We start from the raw sequence: 11,623 nt of genomic DNA, 5'->3' as shown, positions 1-11,623 counted from the left end.
ATTATAGTATTTCTGCTTTTTATAGTATTTCTGCTTTCTATAGGATTTGTGCTTAATATAGTATTTGTGCTTAATATATTATTTCTGCTAAATTATAGTATTTCTGCTTTTTATAATATTTCTGCTTTTTATAGTATTTGAGCTTAATATAGTATTTCTGCTTTTAATAGGATTTGTGCTTAATATAGTATTTCTGCTAAATTATAGTATTTCTGCTTATTATGGTATTTCTGATTTTTATAGTATTTCTGCTTAATATAGTATTTCTGCTAAATTATAGTATTTCTGCTAAATCATAGTATTTGTGCTTAATATAGTATTTCTGCTAAAATATAGTATTTCTGCTTAATATAACATTTCTGCTTTTTATAGTATTTGTGCTAAAACATAGTATTTCTACTAAATGTAGTATTTATGCTTAATCATACTATTTCTATATATTACTGCCAGGTCCCCAGGCAGCCAATCCTCTGTGAGGACTGAGACATTCAAATTCACAAATCAGAGCCTGCATGGCTTCCCAGCCAGCCAATCATATCTGAGGGCTCAGGCATTCAAATTTGCATATTGGGGCCTTCACGGCTTGTACGTCAGCCAATCATATCTGAGGGCTCAGGCATTCAAATTTGCATATTGGGGCCTTCACGGCTTCCCAGCCAGCCAATCATATCTGAGGGCTCAGGCATTCAAATTTGCATATTGGGGCCTTCACGGCTTGTAAGCCAGCCAATCATATCTGAGGGCTCATGCATTCAAATTTGCATATTGGGGCATGCAAAAATCCTGTCTCTCTGCTGCGTGTGTAAAAACGGCTGCACCTGTTTTGGCGGGGAAAAGTACACAGCCTCTCTGATTGGTGGATTCAAATTTAGCAGCTCCCAGGCTGCTTGACTGACCTAAAAACTTGCTTCTCTCTCTTTCTGTGTTGTGTTATAGTATTTCTAAATTATAGTATTTCTGCTTTTTATAATATTTCTGCTAAATTATAGTATTTCTGCTTTTTATAGTATTTCTGCTTTCTATAGGATTTGTGCTTAATATAGTATTTGTGCTTAATATATTATTTCTGCTAAATTATAGTATTTCTGCTTTTTATAATATTTGAGCTTAATATAGTATTTCTGCTTTTAATAGGATTTGTGCTTAATATAGTATTTCTGCTAAATTATAGTATTTCTGCTTATTATGGTATTTCTGATTTTTATAGTATTTCTGCTTAATATAGTATTTCTGCTAAATTATAGTATTTCTGCTAAATCATAGTATTTGTGCTTAATATAGTATTTCTGCTAAAATATAGTATTTCTGCTTAATATAACATTTCTGCTTTTTATAGTATTTGTGCTAAAACATAGTATTTCTACTAAATGTAGTATTTATGCTTAATCATACTATTTCTATATATTACTGCCAGGTCCCCAGGCAGCCAATCCTCTGTGAGGACTGAGACATTCAAATTCACAAATCAGAGCCTGCATGGCTTCCCAGCCAGCCAATCATATCTGAGGGCTCAGGCATTCAAATTTGCATATTGGGGCCTTCACGGCTTGTACGTCAGCCAATCATATCTGAGGGCTCAGGCATTCAAATTTGCATATTGGGGCCTTCAAAAATCCTGTCTCTCTGCTGCATGTGTAAAAACAGCTGCACCTGTTTTGGGGAAAAGTACACAGCCTCTCTGATTGGTGGATTCAAATTTAGCAGCTCCCAGGCTGCTTGACTGACCTAAAAACTTGCTTCTCTCTCTTTCTGTGTTGTGTTATAGTATTTCTAAATTATAGTATTTCTGCTTTTTATAGTATTTCTGCTAAATTATAGTATTTCTGCTAAATTATAGTATTTCTGCTTTTTATAGGTTTTGTGCTTAATGTAGTATTTCTGCTTTTTATAGTATTTCTGCTTTTTATATGATTTGTGCTCAATTCTAGCATTTCTGCTTTTTATAGTATTTCTGCTTTTTATAATATTTGAGCTTTCTGCTTTTTATAGGATTTGTGCTTAATATAGTATTTCTGCAAAATATAGTATTTCTGATTAGTTATAGTTTTTCTACCAAATCATAGTACAGTATTTCTGCTTTTTATAGTATTTATGCTTAATATAGTATTTCTGCTTTTTATTGTATTTGTGCTTAATATAGTATTTCTGCTAAATTATAGTGTTTCTGCTTTTTATAGGATTTGTGCTTAATATAGTATTTCTGCTAAATTATAGTATTTCTGCTAAATTATAGTATTTCTGCTTTTTATATTATTTCTGCTAAATTATAATATTTCTGCTTAATATAGTATTTCTGCTAAATTATATTATTTCTGCTTTTTATAGTATTTCTGCTTTTTATAGTATTTCTGCTTTTTATAGTATTTCTGCTAAAATACATGTATAGTATTTCTGCTTTTTATAGTATTTCTGCTTTTTATACTATTTGTGCTTAATATAGTATTTCTGCTAAAATATAGTATTTCTGCTTAATATAGTATTTCTGCTTTTTATAGTATTTGTGCTAAAACATAGTATTTCTACTAAATGTAGTATTTATGCTTAATCATACTATTTCTATATATTACTGCCAGGTCCCCAGGCAGCCAATCCTCTGTGAGGACTGAGACATTCAAATTCACAAATCAGAGCCTGCACGGCTTCCCAGCCAGCCAATCATATCTGAGGGCTCAGGCATTCAAATTTGCATATTGGGGCCTACAAAAATCCGGTCTCTCTGCTGCGTGTGTAAAAACGGCTGCACCTGTTTTGGCGGGAAAAGTACACAGCCTCTCTGATTGGTGGATTCAAATTTACCAGCTCCCAGGCTGCTTGACTGACCTAAAAACTTGCTTCTCTCTCTTTCTGTGTTGTGTTATAGTATTTCTAAATTATAGTATTTCTGCTTTTTATAGGATTTGTGCTTAATATAGTATTTCTGCGAAATCCTAGCATTTCTTCTTTTTATAGTATTTCTGCTTTTTATAGTATTTGAGCTTTCTGCTTTTTATAGGATTTGTGCTTAATATAGTATTTCTGCAAAATATAGTATTTCTGATTAATTATAGTTTTTCTACCAAATCATAGTACAGTATTTCTGCTTTTTATAGTATTTATGCTTAATATAGTATTTCTGCTTTTTAAAGTATTTGTGCTTAATATAGTATTTGTGCTTAATATAGTATTTCTGCTTTTCATAGTATTTCTGCTAAATTATAGTATTTCTGCTTTTTATAGTATTTCTGCTTTTTATAGGATTTGTGCTCAATTCTAGCATTTCTGCTTTTTATAGTATTTCTGCTTTTTATAATATTTGAGCTTTCTGCTTTTTATAAGATTTGTGCTTAATATAGTATTTCTGCAAAATATACTATTTCTGATTAATTATAGTTTTTCTACCAAATTATAGTACAGTATTTCTGCTTTTTATAGTATTTGTGCTTAATATAGTATTTGTGTTTAATATAGTATTTCTGCTTAATTATAGTATTTCTGCTTTTTATAGTATTCCTGCTAAATTATAGTATTTCTGCTTAATATAGTATTTCTGCTAAATTATATTATTTCTGCTTTTTATAGTATTTGTGCTAAAACATAGTATTTCTACTAAATGTAGTATTTATGCTTAATCATACTATTTCTATATATTACTGCCAGGTCCCCAGGCAGCCAATCCTCTCTGAGGACAGACATTCAAATTTACAAATCAGAGCCTTCACGCTTCCCAGCCAGCCAATCATATCTGAGGGCTCAGGCATTCAAATTTGCATATTGGGGCCTTCACGGCTTGTAAGCCAGCCAATCATATCTGAGGGCTCAGGCATTCAAATTTGCATATTGGGGCCTTCACGGCTTGTAAGCCAGCCAATCATATCTGAGGGCTCAGGCATTCAAATTTGCATATTGGGGCCTTCACGGCTTCCCAGCCAGCCAATCATATCTGAGGGCTCAGGCATTCAAATTTGCATATTGGGGCCTTCACGGCTTGTAAGCCAGCCAATCATATCTGAGGGCTCATGCATTCAAATTTGCATATTGGGGCATGCAAAAATCCTCTCTCTGCTGCCTGTGTAAAAACGGCTGCACCTGTTTTGGCGGGGAAAAGTACACAGCCTCTCTGATTGGTGGATTCAAATTTAGCAGCTCCCAGGCTGCTTGACTGACCTAAAAACTTGCTTCTCTCTCTTTCTGTGTTGTGTTATAGTATTTCTAAATTATAGTATTTCTGCTTTTTATAATATTTCTGCTAAATTATAGTATTTCTGCTTTTTATAGTATTTCTGCTTTCTATAGGATTTGTGCTTAATATAGTATTTGTGCTTAATATATTATTTCTGCTAAATTATAGTATTTCTGCTTTTTATAATATTTCTGCTTTTTATAGTATTTGAGCTTAATATAGTATTTCTGCTTTTAATAGGATTTGTGCTTAATATAGTATTTCTGCTAAATTATAGTATTTCTGCTTATTATGGTATTTCTGATTTTTATAGTATTTCTGCTTAATATAGTATTTCTGCTAAATTATAGTATTTCTGCTAAATCATAGTATTTGTGCTTAATATAGTATTTCTGCTAAAATATAGTATTTCTGCTTAATATAACATTTCTGCTTTTTATAGTATTTGTGCTAAAACATAGTATTTCTACTAAATGTAGTATTTATGCTTAATCATACTATTTCTATATATTACTGCCAGGTCCCCAGGCAGCCAATCCTCTGTGAGGACTGAGACATTCAAATTCACAAATCAGAGCCTGCATGGCTTCCCAGCCAGCCAATCATATCTGAGGGCTCAGGCATTCAAATTTGCATATTGGGGCCTTCACGGCTTGTACGTCAGCCAATCATATCTGAGGGCTCAGGCATTCAAATTTGCATATTGGGGCCTTCACGGCTTCCCAGCCAGCCAATCATATCTGAGGGCTCAGGCATTCAAATTTGCATATTGGGGCCTTCACGGCTTGTAAGCCAGCCAATCATATCTGAGGGCTCATGCATTCAAATTTGCATATTGGGGCATGCAAAAATCCTGTCTCTCTGCTGCGTGTGTAAAAACGGCTGCACCTGTTTTGGCGGGGAAAAGTACACAGCCTCTCTGATTGGTGGATTCAAATTTAGCAGCTCCCAGGCTGCTTGACTGACCTAAAAACTTGCTTCTCTCTCTTTCTGTGTTGTGTTATAGTATTTCTAAATTATAGTATTTCTGCTTTTTATAATATTTCTGCTAAATTATAGTATTTCTGCTTTTTATAGTATTTCTGCTTTCTATAGGATTTGTGCTTAATATAGTATTTGTGCTTAATATATTATTTCTGCTAAATTATAGTATTTCTGCTTTTTATAATATTTCTGCTTTTTATAGTATTTGAGCTTAATATAGTATTTCTGCTTTTAATAGGATTTGTGCTTAATATAGTATTTCTGCTAAATTATAGTATTTCTGCTTATTATGGTATTTCTGATTTTTATAGTATTTCTGCTTAATATAGTATTTCTGCTAAATTATAGTATTTCTGCTAAATCATAGTATTTGTGCTTAATATAGTATTTCTGCTAAAATATAGTATTTCTGCTTAATATAACATTTCTGCTTTTTATAGTATTTGTGCTAAAACATAGTATTTCTACTAAATGTAGTATTTATGCTTAATCATACTATTTCTATATATTACTGCCAGGTCCCCAGGCAGCCAATCCTCTGTGAGGACTGAGACATTCAAATTCACAAATCAGAGCCTGCATGGCTTCCCAGCCAGCCAATCATATCTGAGGGCTCAGGCATTCAAATTTGCATATTGGGGCCTTCACGGCTTGTACGTCAGCCAATCATATCTGAGGGCTCAGGCATTCAAATTTGCATATTGGGGCCTTCAAAAATCCTGTCTCTCTGCTGCATGTGTAAAAACAGCTGCACCTGTTTTGGGGAAAAGTACACAGCCTCTCTGATTGGTGGATTCAAATTTAGCAGCTCCCAGGCTGCTTGACTGACCTAAAAACTTGCTTCTCTCTCTTTCTGTGTTGTGTTATAGTATTTCTAAATTATAGTATTTCTGCTTTTTATAGTATTTCTGCTAAATTATAGTATTTCTGCTAAATTATAGTATTTCTGCTTTTTATAGGTTTTGTGCTTAATGTAGTATTTCTGCTTTTTATAGTATTTCTGCTTTTTATATGATTTGTGCTCAATTCTAGCATTTCTGCTTTTTATAGTATTTCTGCTTTTTATAATATTTGAGCTTTCTGCTTTTTATAGGATTTGTGCTTAATATAGTATTTCTGCAAAATATAGTATTTCTGATTAGTTATAGTTTTTCTACCAAATCATAGTACAGTATTTCTGCTTTTTATAGTATTTATGCTTAATATAGTATTTCTGCTTTTTATAGTATTTGTGCTTAATATAGTATTTCTGCTAAATTATAGTGTTTCTGCTTTTTATAGGATTTGTGCTTAATATAGTATTTCTGCTAAATTATAGTATTTCTGCTAAATTATAGTATTTCTGCTTTTTATATTATTTCTGCTAAATTATAGTATTTCTGCTTAATATAGTATTTCTGCTAAATTATATTATTTCTGCTTTTTATAGTATTTCTGCTTTTTATAGTATTTCTGCTTAATATAGTATTTCTGCTAAAATATAGTATTTCTGCTTTTATAGTATTTCTGCTTTTATACTATTTGTGCTTAATATAGTATTTCTGCTAAAATATAGTATTTCTGCTTAATATAGTATTTCTGCTTTTTATAGTATTTGTGCTAAAACATAGTATTTCTACTAAATGTAGTATTTATGCTTAATCATACTATTTCTATATATTACTGCCAGGTCCCCAGGCAGCCAATCCTCTGTGAGGACTGAGACATTCAAATTCACAAATCAGAGCCTTCACGGCTTCCCAGCCAGCCAATCATATCTGAGGGCTCAGGCATTCAAATTTGCATATTGGGGCCTACAAAAATCCTGTCTCTCTGCTGCGTGTGTAAAAACGGCTGCACCTGTTTTGGCGGGAAAAGTACACAGCCTCTCTGATTGGTGGATTCAAATTTACCAGCTCCCAGGCTGCTTGACTGACCTAAAAACTTGCTTCTCTCTCTTTCTGTGTTGTGTTATAGTATTTCTAAATTATAGTATTTCTGTTTTTTATAGGATTTGTGCTTAATATAGTATTTCTGCTAAATTATTCTATTTCTGCTTTTTATAGGATTTGTGCTAAATTCTAGCATTTCTTCTTTTTATAGTATTTCTGCTTTTTATAGTATTTGAGCTTTCTGCTTTTTATAGGATTTGTGCTTAATATAGTATTTCTGCAAAATATAGTATTTCTGATTAATTATAGTTTTTCTACCAAATCATAGTATAGTATTTCTGCTTTTTATAGTATTTATGCTTAATATAGTATTTCTGATTTTTAAAGTATTTGTGCTTAATATAGGATTTGTGCTTAATATAGTATTTGTGCTTAATATAGTATTTCTGCTTAATTATAGTGTTTCTGCTTTTTATAGGATTTGTGCTTAATGTAGTATTTCTGCTTAATTATAGTATTTCTGCTTAATTATAGTATTTCTGCTTTTCATAGTATTTCTGCTAAATTATAGTATTTCTGCTTTTTATAGTATTTCTGCTTAATATAGTATTTCTGCTAAATTATAGTATTTCTGCTTTTTATAGTATTTGTGCTAAAACATAGTATTTCTACTAAATGTAGTATTTATGCTTAATCATACTATTTCTATATATTACTGCCAGGTCCCCAGGCAGCCAATCCTCTGTGAGGACAGACATTCAAATTCACAAATCAGAGCCTTCACGGCTTCCCAGCCAGCCAATCATATCTGAGGGCTCAGGCATTCAAATTTGCATATTGGGGCCTTCACGGCTTCCCAGCCAGCCAATCATATCTGAGGGCTCAGGCATTCAAATTTGCATATTGGGACCTTCACGGCTTGTAAGCCAGCCAATCATATCTGAGGTCTGCCGTTTCTTCTCTCGTCATATCTCAGCGATGGATGTACAAAGAGCAATGAAAATCGCAGTCAAAGTACACCAAAGTCCGCTGATTTACCCAGTACAGGAATTATGTTTCTAGTCCACCTAGTTTTTGAGTTACACGACGTTTTGTAACTCCAAAAAACGGCGTTTTTCGCCCCTCACCGCGATCTAATTCTGACTGCTCATCACCCTGTTTTCCAGGCGCTCGTTCTCTTTCCCAGTGGCGCAGTTGGTAATGACACAGGTCTGCAACCAAAAGGTCGTGGGTTCGATTCCACCTTGATCAACATGTTTTTCTCCCTACAAATTATTACACTATCACAGACCAGTGATTCATATTCATCATTTATTACAATTCTGCAAACTTTTATCATTTTACCAGCTTTTCTAATATGGACCTCACATTCTTGTTAACACTCCATGGCACAAATACTGTTCCCTGTAGGCTCTGTGTATGTGTGTGTATCAATATTTCTGCCATTTTAAAGTACTAGTCCTCCATAATTGTATTTCTGTTAAATCAAAGTACTTTTACTACATCTTAGTACTTCTGCTCAATCATAGTACTTCTGCTCAATCATAGTATTTTTGCCAAATCATGGTTTTTGTGCCAAATCATAACATTTGTGTTATGTTATAGTATTACTACTAAGTGGAGGAATTTCTGTCATGTTACAGTATATGTGCTGATTACAGTATTTCTGCTAAATCATATTATTTCTACTATATTAAATTTTTCTTTCTAAATATAGCATTTCTGCTATATAATTGTATTTCTGCTATGTTATAATATTTGTGCTAAACTAGAGTATTTGTGCTGAAACATAGTATTTCTGCCAAATGATAGTATTTCTGTCAAATTATAGTATTTGTGCTTTTTATAGTATTTCTACTTTTTATAGGATTTGTGCTAAATTATAGTATTTGTGCTTTTTATAGGATTTGTGCTAAATATAGTATTTGTGCTTAATGTACTATTTCTGCTAAATTATAGTATTTCTGCTTTTTGTAGTATTTCTGCTAAATTATAGTATTTCTACTTTATATAGTATTTCTGCTAATTTATAGGATTTGTGCTTAATTTAGTATTTGTGCTTAATATAGTATTTCTGCTAAATTATAGTATTTCTGCTTTTTATAGTATTTCTGCTTTTTATAGTATTTGTGCTAAAACATAGTATTAATTTAAAATTACAATATTCATAGTTCATCACAGTGTCTCTGGTAAATCACAGTATTTCTGCTATGTTGTACTATTTTTCTAAATCATAGTGTTTCTGTAATGTTTAAGTATTTTTGGCTAAATATATTCTTTCTGTCATCTTATACTATTTCTCCTAAATTCTTGTATATTTGAGAAGTTATCATGTTTCTGGTAAGTTACAATATTTCTGCCAAGTTCTGCTATGCTATTGTATTTCTGCCAAGTATTATGTTTCCTCTAAGATATTGCAGTTCTGCCAAGTTATTACATTTTAGCAAAGTTATTTTGCTTCTGCAAAGTTTTTACAATTTCTGCAACTTTTCAGCTTTTTCAGCTAGTTTTTGCAGACAGCTTCAGCTTTAAAGCATCCACACTGCATTTTCGCAGGAAATGCAAATTTTTCTAGTTATTATTATTCTTGGTGTTTCCGTACGTTTTTCGCCGTTGAACTACTTCCACAATTTTTGTGCTATTTTCACCATTCAAATTTTCAACTATTCTGCTATTTCTGCTAATGATGGCTATATCTTTTGGTATTTTTCACTATTATACTTTTTAAAATATTAAGCTTTTTTCCTTTAATTTGTCCCATTGAAATGAATGGGAAACTTCTGCAATTCTGCTAAAATTTGCTTGTTTTTGAAACTTAACTACTTCCTCATATTTTCACTTAGAACAACCATTCAAACTTTAAAATGTTCTCAAATTATTGGGCTATTCAGGTATAAATCAGCTTTTTCAAATCTTTTACCGTTTTATTTTTATCCCTCTTAAAGTTTTGAGTTGCAAAATTGTGATTTTTCACAAAATACATGCGTTGTTATGGTTGCTATGCACTTGGTTCTAAGTGAGACACTTTAGGTTTCGCAGTCTTCTCTTCATGTTCGAACAACTTCTTGCTACTTGCTCAATTTTCACTCAACTTCCACAAATTATACATCAAAACGTAGGTATTTTTGCTGGCTTTCAGAAAATGTCACTATCATTGTTGTGGGATTTATAGAATTTTGGCAAATCTCCTCAGACCAACACAAAGTCTCAAAACTCTCCATAGAAAGTCAATGGAGAGTTTGTTCAAAATCACCGCTGGATTTCTGTAATGAGAGGCATATTCGAATCGTCATATCTCCTTAACGAAGCGAAGTTAAAACATGAGGCTTGTCCCAGATATATCTTCAGACACTTCCTGATAGCTCACAATTCAAGAATTATTTTCTCACCTATTACCATTCTGAGCATGAGTTAGACTTGTTTGAGGGTAGGAAATTCGTCCTTCGCTCAGATTTCTTCAGCTTTCAAACTCTGGAAATGAACCACTTTTTTCTCTCGTCATATCTTTTTGATGGATTTCCACAGAGACCTGAAAATTTCCATGACTGTTCAACAAAGCCTGCTGTCTCTTACGGTGAAAGAATGATATTGATACTCCAAATAGATTTAGAGTTAGAAAGCGTTGTTTGAGGGCAAGTCAAGGCAGTTTTCGCTTCGCCTCTACTCAGTTATGGTGCATTACAAGTCAAATATCTTTAATAATTCATATTTTAATGATAAATTGTCAACACTTGAAGATTCCCCCATCTCTTCTGAACAAAACGGTGTAAGAATGACCGTTCTAGCCCCTACGGTTAGGAAATTATGGCCATTTGTTTGGAGGGTAGTCCTCACTATGAGAAATAGACTGCAAAAATCCTATCTCTCTGCTGTGTGTGTAAAAACGGCTGCACCTCTTTTGGCGGGAAAAAGTACACAGCCTCTCTGATTGGTGGATTCAAATTTAGCAGCTCCCAGGCTGCTTGACTGACCTAAAAACTTGCTTCTCTCTGTTTCTGTGTGTGTGTGGGTGTGTTATAGTATTTCTAAATTATAGTATTTCTGCTTTTTATAGTATTTCTGCTAAATTGTAGTACTTCTGATTAATTATAGTTTTTCTACCAAATCATAATACAGTATTTCTGCTTTTTATAGTATTTGTAGTTAATATAGTATTTCTGCTTTTTATACTATTTCTGCTTAATATAGTATTTCTGCTAAATTATAGTATTTCTGCTTTTTATAGTATTTCTGCTTAATATAATATTTCAGCTTAATATAGTATTTGTGCTTAATATAGCATTTCTGCTAAATTATAGTATTTCTGCTAAATTATAGTATTTCTGCTAAATTATAGTATTTCTGCTTTTTATAGTATTTCTGCTAAATTATAGTATTTCTGCTTTTTATAGTATTTCTGCTAAATTATAGTATTTCTGCTTTTTATAGTATTTGAGCTTAATATAGTATTTCTGCTTTTAATAGGATTTGTGCTTAATATAGTATTTTTGCTTTTTATAGGATTTGTGCTTAATATAGTATTTCTGCTTTTTATAGTTTTTCTGCTTTTTATAGTATTTGTGCTTAATATAGTATTTCTGCTAAATTATAGTATTTCTGCTTTTTATAG

The 11,623-nt window shown here is 32.2% G+C and overlaps 1 long non-coding RNA gene across 1 annotated transcript; it reads right to left on the bottom strand.

The window, feature by feature from the left end:
- Positions 1-2,510: 2,510 nt before the first annotated feature.
- LOC146490265 (uncharacterized) lies at positions 2,511-10,345 on the bottom strand. The gene is made up of 2 exons (XR_014872892.1): positions 7,925-10,345; positions 2,511-3,692 (listed from the first exon to the last, which is right to left on the bottom strand). It is a non-coding gene; the product is annotated as an uncharacterized LOC146490265 (long non-coding RNA).
- Between the last annotated feature and the right edge of the window lie 1,278 nt (positions 10,346-11,623).

Source organism: Neolamprologus multifasciatus, unplaced genomic scaffold (assembly GCF_963576455.1).
Source record: "Neolamprologus multifasciatus unplaced genomic scaffold, fNeoMul1.2 scaffold_51, whole genome shotgun sequence".
NCBI lineage: Eukaryota > Metazoa > Chordata > Actinopteri > Cichliformes > Cichlidae > Neolamprologus > Neolamprologus multifasciatus.
This window is presented reverse-complemented; position numbering and strand designations above follow the sequence as displayed.